Source organism: Cetorhinus maximus, chromosome 1, assembly GCF_964194155.1.
Source record: "Cetorhinus maximus chromosome 1, sCetMax3.hap1.1, whole genome shotgun sequence".
NCBI classification, from domain to species: domain Eukaryota; kingdom Metazoa; phylum Chordata; class Chondrichthyes; order Lamniformes; family Cetorhinidae; genus Cetorhinus; species Cetorhinus maximus.
The window spans coordinates 230,067,101-230,076,234 of record NC_135879.1 but is presented as its reverse complement, the minus strand read 5'-3'; the positions used below and the strand labels follow the sequence as shown (position 1 = coordinate 230,076,234).

At 41.8% G+C, this 9,134-nt stretch overlaps 1 long non-coding RNA gene across 3 annotated transcripts in view; it reads right to left on the bottom strand.

Moving 5' to 3' along the window:
• Positions 1-274: 274 nt before the first annotated feature.
• LOC144687849 (uncharacterized) overlaps positions 275-9,134 on the bottom strand; it is a 123,080-nt gene continuing 114,220 nt past the window's right edge. For all 3 annotated transcript variants that reach the window (XR_013578230.1, XR_013578229.1, XR_013578231.1), the window contains exons 2-3: positions 8,734-8,889; positions 275-2,839 (exon numbers count right to left, since the gene is read on the bottom strand). This is a non-coding gene — a long non-coding RNA (uncharacterized LOC144687849). The remainder of the gene's footprint in view (positions 2,840-8,733; positions 8,890-9,134) is intronic.

Genomic DNA, 9,134 nt, shown 5'->3' with positions numbered 1-9,134 from the left:
TTTGTACATCAACATTTCCCAATCTATCACCATTTATATAATACTCTTCCATTCTGTTTATCCTACTGCAGTGGATAACTTCACGCTTATCCACGTTATTCTGCATCTGCCATGTATTTTCCAACTCACTCAACCCGTCTAAATCACCTTGAAGCCTCTTAACACCCTCTGCATCGCTCACATTTCCACCAAGTTTCGTGTTGTCAGCAAACCAGTAAATGCTGGCCTTGCCAGGGACATTCATATCCCCAGAATGAATTAAACAAATACAAAGCAACATTTTGCTGTGTCTATTAATTGCAACTTCACATTAATGAGCCCAATAGGACTTCTAGGTCATTAGGTTTCACCATAGCTATTTCAACACGATTCACAGAGTACATGCATAATATTTTCTTCTTCCCATATGTTGTGCTTTGCTTGTGTTATGGGCAGGGGAGAGAGACAAACTGAACTCTTTTATTTCCTCACTGTCTGTCCGTAAGCAGAGGTGTTTTAATTTTTGAAATAGACTGCTTGTGAAGTCAATTTTAAAGTGACTTATAACAAACTCTCTTTAGGGTTAAATCAGAAGTATTGTTTATTCATACATTCAAACCCGGGCGATGGTCATCGCAGCTCCATACACACACAAGCACATAAGAAGAAGATGGGAAAGATAAGTGTTTTAAAACTAGGTATAACTAAGAACAAAAAAAAATAAGGATAGGAATATTAATTTACTTGTACGTTAGAGTCCAGAATGTCAGTGTCCGTTGAGGGTTTCTTCATGTACGAGTTCAAAGTTCAGGTGGGTTCAGCTAGCGAAAGCAGGAGTTGCCAAATTCCTTCAAAGTTGGTGATAATGCAGTAAGATGAGATTTGTATACAGAGACTTGGTTCGCTCTACAGGTGATGGCAGGAATCTTCCAGAGAACCTGGCTTCGAAGAGGTTTAGACTTGAGGCAGGTTTTGTTGTTAGCCTGGAGTCCGGCTTTGCTGTTAGCAGGCTGGATATTTAATAGCAAATTGCACTTGGAGTCCAGGAATGTAACATTAAAACTTTCCAAAGGCCAAAGGAGCTTAGGTCATGTGGTGTTGCCCATTGATGAGTCAGTTTCAGATTAACAACCAGTTTCCATGTTACTGGTCAAAATCCATTGTTCACCTTAGGAGATAGGTGGTGGCTATTAGTGCCTTTATAGATAATGAGTTTTGATGGGTCTCTCTCTCTTTGCTATAAGTCAAGGCTGCAAAGACAGACTGACTGTTGCTCCCTTGTTTCATTGATTGTAATGGGTCCACACAATGATAGTGTGAGATTCCACAAGGATGCGGGTTGAGCTTTGTCCTGTAATTACTGTTGGAAGTTTCCAGGGCTGTAGCCAACTTGCAAATCATGTGACCTGTAGCAGCTATGGTTTTTGGTCCAGCGAAGTCAATTTTTGAAGAAGCAGGAAGCCAGGTTTGATTTAAACAGTTCATGGTCTCTTTCATGTCTTAAGGACATGACAGTTGTCTCCGTTAAATTTCATCTGATATTATTCTGTCCACACCCACCTTTTGTCCAACAAATTCTATCATTCCTGAGCTGCCTACTGCAATTCTTGTTTGGTGTTTTTAATAATAGTGATCGTTCCAGAGACTGGGATTTCCTCCGAGCTGCTCCCACTGCACCGCCGTAACTTCAGCAGCAGGATCTTCATTTCATAACGTGACACAATGGCCATTTCAGCCCCATGCCCTTCTGAGAAGCCAGCCATCTCCCATGTTCCTGGACCTCAGGTGTCACTGGAATAATTGGTCAAAAGGCACATACAGGGAAGCATGGTTCAAGAAAAGAGTTGGGTGACTTGACGTTTGAACTTGCCCAATATTTTATTAAAGCAGATTGCACATTTATGCTGACCTTTGTTAATAATGAAGAGTAAAGGCAAATTGCTTAAAAAGGGTTTTTCACGCTAAAAGTTGTTCCTATTCCATTACAGTGCCACTAATAAACCAAAGACAGTGACCCCATAGTAATGTTTTGGACAGGGGAAGACCATTTATATACCTCACCAAATCTTCTATCCGGCTCCTTGCCACGGATGTGGAATGAGTAGCTCCATGTCCCAATAGTCATTATTCAGTCCTTGTTTAACATTTTCCATGTGTTCTGGCCCTCCACCCTGCTGCTAATCTGTTTTGCAATCCTATTGCTTTCTTCCTCAGAGATATTGCTCACATTTCCTGTTTTCCTTTGACATCTTTAACTTCAAACAGTGTTCCTTAGTCCTCAAATCAAGCAAGTTTCTCAAAGGTCAGTGGCTCAGGCACATATTTAGGCAACACAAGGCAAGCTGTGCCTTGCAGATAACCTGTGCTACACCTAACATGGGAGTGCATAATGCGAACACTGGGAAGAAACGAAATGGAAATGTACCTCATTTCAGCACCGACATCCATCATCAAGCATAAAGTTCATAAAAATATGTAACAGTAAAGAAGAGAAGCCCTTGAATTAAAGCAATGGACATGTACAATTTCCATTGATAAAGGTGGAACTGATTGATGAATGAGCTCTGAGGTGGAACAGATTCACGTTCAGCCATTTCACTGCAATGAAAACATCCTTAGGATATGCAATCTTTTGTGTTATGTTACGCTCAATGTGGTAAATATAAATCCATTTCTTGCAAACCCATGGCTGTCTACTTTATTTATCATTCAGTGTCTAAAAGGTAACCAGGCAGTAGTACAGGATTGTGCTCGTACCATCGCCTGCTTGTTGGGGAAATTTCATATGATACAGCTCTTGTTTACCAACTCATGATAATATTTGGAGTCTGTCTTCAAGCAGTATGGAAGAGGTCACAGTCTGACAGAGAATAAAAAATGAACATGAATTATGAGAATGAGATGAAATGGTGAAGGTAAAGCATTCTGAGATTTGCAAACAGTCACCTGGTGATACAGAACTTGAATGTTGTTGAAATGACCAAAGCTTTGTTTCCAAAGCTTTTCATCTTGCACTCATTGGGACAAATGCAAGAATGCCAAATTTCAAGCAATCAGAGCAATTTATACTACAGCGGAAAAGGATGCTGATTGTTTGGAAAGTCAATTCTGATTGGCTGAGGCATTACCATGGTGAAAGCAACAGGGAATAATAGGCTCCCCAAACTCCCAGGTAATTCAAAAAAAAGTGCAAAACTTGAACGTATTCCTTTTGTTTGCAGAGCACAGGTCCCTGTGTATGCTCAAGCCTTGCACCTTTTTGAATTACCCAGAAGCTTGGGGAGCTTAGTTCCCCATTGATTTCTCAATGGCAACACCTTAGCTAATCAGTATTATCTTGCCAACCAATCAGCATTGCTTTCTCATGTAATATAAATTGTTATTGTCTAAAATTTTGTATTCTTGCATTTGTCCCAATGAGTGCAAGATGAAACGCCTCGGCATCATGTCTCTCTTTTCAGCAATATTCTGAGATTCTTTCTCAAAAATGTTCTCGACATCGACATGAAAACAGACAGATCTAGGGCTCTCTCCATAGTTATCCAATGAAAAACTGAGTGATACATTTCAGAACAATTTCAGGCTCATCCACACCCTGTGCTCAATTGGCTGGTCTTGTCAGGGTTGGCTTGCCTCGGCGGTGGTGCTTTTGCATCTGAGCTAGAAGGCCCTGGGTTCGAGCCCCAGTCCAAAACTCGAGCACACAACCTAGGCTGACATTTCAGCCTAGAATGCTGCAGCATTTGAGTTGTTGTCTTTCAGATGGGATGTCCAAGTGCAACCCAATGTGCTTGTTGACGTAGATTAAGTGATCCTAGGGTACTAGCCAACTGCTTTGACCAACACCACCAAAAATAAATTATTTGGTTAGTTCTCAACTTGCTGAATGTAAATTGGTTGCCCTGATTGCTCATGAAACATAGAATGGTTCCAGCACAGAAGGAAGCTATTTGACCCATCCTGTCTGTGCTAGCTCTCTGAAAGACCAATTCAACTAGTGCCACTCCACTTTATTCCCATAGCCCTGCATTTTTTTTTTCTTTTCAGATAACTATCCAATTCTGTTTTGAAAGCCATGATTCAACCTGACTCCATTACACTCCCAGGCAGTGAATTCCAGATCCTAACCACTCACTATGCAAAAACTTTTTTTCTTCCATTTTTTCTTTTCCCAATCACCTTAAATAAGTGTCCTCTGGTTGTTGACATTTCTGACAATTGGAACGGTTTCTCCCGATCTACTCTGTCCAGAATACCTCTATCAAATCTCCTCTCAACTTTCTCTTCCCCAAGGACAACAGTCCCAGCTTCTCCAATCTATCCACATAGCTGAAGTTCCTCATCCCTGAAACCACTCTTCTGAGTCTTTTCTGCATCCTGTCTAATGCCTTCAGATCCTTCCTAAGGTATAGGCCCAACCAGGTTTCATACTGGTTTATCATGACTTCCTTGCTTTTGTACTCTATGCCCTGATTTATGGTGCCCAGTATCCTGTATGCTCTATTAAGCACTTTTGCAGCCTGCCCTGCAACCTTTATTGATTTGTGCACATATACCCAAGGACCCTCTGCTTCAGCACCCCATTCAGAATTGTGCCCTTTATTTGATATTGCCTCTCCTCATTCTTCCTACCAAATGAATCACTTCACACTTCTCTGAATTAAATTTAATTTATCACTTGTCCATCCATTTCAACAGCCTATGTCCTTTTGAAGTTCTGCACTATCCTCCTCACAGTTCACAATACTTCCCAAGTTATGTGTCACCCGCAAATTTCGAAGTTGTCCCCTGCACACCCAAATTTAGGTTATTAATATATATCAAGAAAAGCAGTGGTCCTAATGCTAACCCATGGAGAAACCCCACAAAATGCTTTCCTCCAATCCTAATCGCTACCCTCTGTTCCCCGTCACTCAGTCAATGTTGTATCTATGCTGCTACTGACCCTTTTATTACATGGGGTCTAATTTTGTTGACAAGCCTATAATTTGGCACTTTATCAAAAGACTTTTGGAAGTCCATGTACACCATATGAACCACATTACACTCATTCACCCTTGCTGTTACCTCATCAAAAAGCTCAACCAAGTCAGTTAACCACAATTTTTCCTTAAAACATATCACCTGTATTTGCCTAAGTGACTATTAATTGTATCCTGAACTATCATTTCTAAAGGCTTTCCTACCACCAAGATTAAACCGACTGGCCTATAGATACTGGGTGTATCCTACATTTTTTTGAACAAAGGTGTAACATTTGCAATTCTCCAGTCCTCTGGTATCATCCCCATATCTAAGGAGGATTAGAAGGTTATGGCCAATGCTTCCCCAATTTCCACCCCTACTTCCCTTAGTATTCTTGGATGCAACTAGGTCCTACTAGCTTATCAACTTTAAGTAAATGTTGTACCTAATAACTATCTATCTAATAACTCCTCTTTTTCAATTTTTTAGCCGATCCAATAGCTCAACAACCTTCTCTTTCACTGTGATTTGGAATGTATGTCATACCTCATCCCTGCCCACTACCACCATGCATAAATCCCATTCTAGCTCCCTGATCAGCTCCAGTCCTCCATTTAGAACCCTTCTACTATTTATATGCCAATAGAAGACTTTTGGATTCCTGTTCATGTTAGCTGCCAGCCTCTTCTCATATTCTCTCTTTCCTTTTCTTAATTTGGTTTTTCATTTCCCCTCTGAACCTTCAATATTCAGCCTAGTTCCAAATTGTATGATTCACCTGACATCTGTCATGTGTAGCCTTTTCCTGCTTCATCTTAATCTCTATCTCTTTCACTACCCAGGGAGTTCTGGATTTGTTTGTCATTACTTTCACCTTTGTAGGAATATACCTTGACTGAATACTTGAATTATCTCTTCTTCAAAGGTGGCCCATTGTTTATTTACAGCTTTGCCTGCAAATCTTTGATTCCAATTTATCTGGTCCAGATGGCGGAGATGGTGGGATTTGGGAAGATGATGATGTAGTGGTTATGTCACTGGGCGAGTAATCCAGAGGTCCAGGCCCTTGTTCTGGGGGCAAGGGTTTGGATCCCATCATGGCAGTTGGTGGAATTTAAATTTTAATAAATCTGAAATATAAAGCTATTCTCAGTAATGGTGACCATGAGACTCTGACCAATTTTCATTAACAACCCATCTGGTTCACTAATGTCCTTTATGGAAGGAAATTCACGATCCTTACCTGGTCTGGCCTACATGTGACTCCAGATCCACATCAGCGTGGTTGACTCTGAACTGCCCTCTGAACTGGCCTAGCAAGCCACTCGGTTAAAGGGCAATTAGGGAGGGATGGGCAACAAATGCTGGCCTTGCCAGAGGTGCCCCACCCCGGTGAAAGAATGAAGACAAAGAAGATCCATTCTTACTCCATTGAAGTTAGCTTTCCTCCAGTTAATTATCCTTATTCTGGAGTTGCTTCTGGTCCTTCTCCATTGCCAGCCTGAACTTTATGATACAATGATCACTCCTCTCTCCTAAATGTTCCCCTACTGACACGTGATCCACTTGGCCCACCTCATTCCCCAGAACCAGATCCAACAATATCTGCTTCCTCATTGGGCTGGAAGGATACTGATGTAAAAAATCCTGAACGCACACTTGTCCTCTCTTCCCTTTACAGTATTACTATCCCTTTCAAAATTAGGATAATTAAAGTCCTCCATTTTAACTAGTCTATAATTTTTACACCTCTCTGTAATTTCCTCGCAGATTTGTTCTTTCATAATTCCCACAAGTTGGTGGCCCATAGAATACACCAAGCAATGTAATGATACCTCCATTGTTTATTATCTCTAACCAAATAGTTTATGTTCTTGACACCTCTAGGCCAACCTCCGTCTCAGCATTATAATGTTCTCCTTAATCAATACTGTTATCCCTCCTCCTTTCTTTCCTTCCCTACATTGCCTGAACACCTTGTATCCAGGACTATTTAGTACTCAGTCCTGCTCTTTTATGAACCATGTCTCCATTATCATCTCAACATCATATTTCCACATGGCTATATACACTTGCAGCTCATTGATCTTACTGATCACATTCCATGCATTCCCCTAATTTAGACATTTTTGCATTCCGTCCTACTGTGGCCCCCACCTTACTTTTTTATTCTTTCATGGGATGTCAGCCTTGCTCTTGAGAAGGTGGTGATGAGCTGCCTTCTTGAACCGCTGCAGTGCGTGTGGTGTAGGTAAACCCACAGTGCTATTAGGGAGGGAATCCAGGATTTTGACTCAGTAACAGTGAAGGAACAGTGATACATTTCCAAGTGAGGATGGTGTGTGGGTTGGTGGGGACCTCCCAAGCGGTGGTGTTCCCATGTGTCTGCTGCCCTTGTCTCTCAAGGTGATAGAGGTTATGGGTTTGGAAGGTGCTGTTGAAGGATCGTTGGTGAGTTGCTGCTGTGCATTTTGTTGATGGTACACACTGCTGCCACTGTATGTCAGTGGTGGAGGGAGTGGATGTTGGAGTTGGTGGATGGGATGCCAATCAAGGGCTGCTTTCTTCTGGATGGTGTTGAGCTTCTTGGGTGTTGTTGGAGCTGCACCCATTCCAGGCAAGTGGGGAGTATTCCATCACACTCCTGACTTGTGCCTTGTAGATGGTGGACAGGCTTTGGGGAGTCAGGAGGTGAGTTACTCGCCACAGGATTCCCAGTATCTGACCAGCAACAGCATTTATATGGCTGGTCCACTTCAATTTCTGGTCAATGGTAAGCCCCAGGATGTGATTGTGGGAGCAGAGCTAAGGATCGGAAGCTGAATACGAAGATCAGGAGCAGAGCTGGGGATCGGTGGCTGGATATGAAGGAACGGGAGCAGGGGAAAGAATCAAAAATGCTGAGAGATCAGAGGCAATATAATACTCCGGAATACTCCTGGTACCATGTGCAAATGAATATAGAATGAGAGGACAGAGATGAAAGTGTGGCTGTGGAGATGGTGCAGGAGGGAGGGCTTTGCTTAAGTAAACAGACCATGCTCTCTTCAACCCTATTGCCTGTAGTAAATAATTTAATGTGTGAAATCTCTGGTTATTGGTCTCTTCTCCCAGGGTTCCTCCACAGGGCAGAGCGCACTCTGAGACCTGTCTTGCTACTCTATGCCCTTTGAAGAATGGTCCTGATTTCACAGCAGGTAATGGTGGAAGGTGTGTATTCTATACCTCTCCTGTGGTTTCCAAAACAAGCAGGTTGCTAAGAGAAGCCACCAATTATTAAATGATTGATAGCAACCCACGACCTTCCAAAAAAGAAAACATTTCTTCATGGGAACTCCACTCATTTTGATGTGTTGTTGCAGACATCAGACAGACTTTATACCTTCAGGAACTGTCAGTGCTGGAGGGTCTGTTAGGAAGCGAGGCTACGACCACCCGCAATTAACTAGAGATCACTCTTCACTGAAAGGCCGGAGAAAAGATGAAAATTGTATTCCTGCCGCTATTGTGCTAACTGCACCTGAGGGATTAGCTTCCGCCTTTCAGGTTAACACTGTAGATTCAGCACTCATCACTTTACTCGCCTGTTTTCCCATTGGCAACAACAATAAACACCCTTTATAATTCTGATACTGGGAGCAGTACAAGAAAGTAGTTGTATACTGACCTTGCTTTATATGGGTTTTGTAATAGTGAGTGAGTCATAAGAGAAAGGACAAAATCCTATTAAAAGTGATGGCAAATCAGACAACCTTATTTAATGCATTGGTTTAAAGTACTTGTATTTACTTTGTAGAGGCAACACAGGGTAATAGAGAAAACAATTTCTTCGCATGATCACTGTCCTGTCAGTCGGAGAAGAAGACTCAGCCCTTCAGGCAAAGTTGTCTTCACACACTCATTGCATTTTGCCAACTTCTTTGAGAGAAAATGTAGTAAGGTTGTCTGTTGGCGGAGATTAATTTTTTTTAAAAATCAACATAAAGTAGCCACGTGATTGTGCCACGTGTGTGGGATTTCGCAGGAGCATAACAACAACTTGCATTTATATAGCAACTTTAATGCAATAAAAATACCCAAAGACACCTTTGCAAATGAAATTTGACACTACCACATTAAGAGATATCGACCAGGTGAACGAAAACATGGTCAAAGGTTTTCAGGAGGAAGAGAGAATTAGGGAGGCAGGG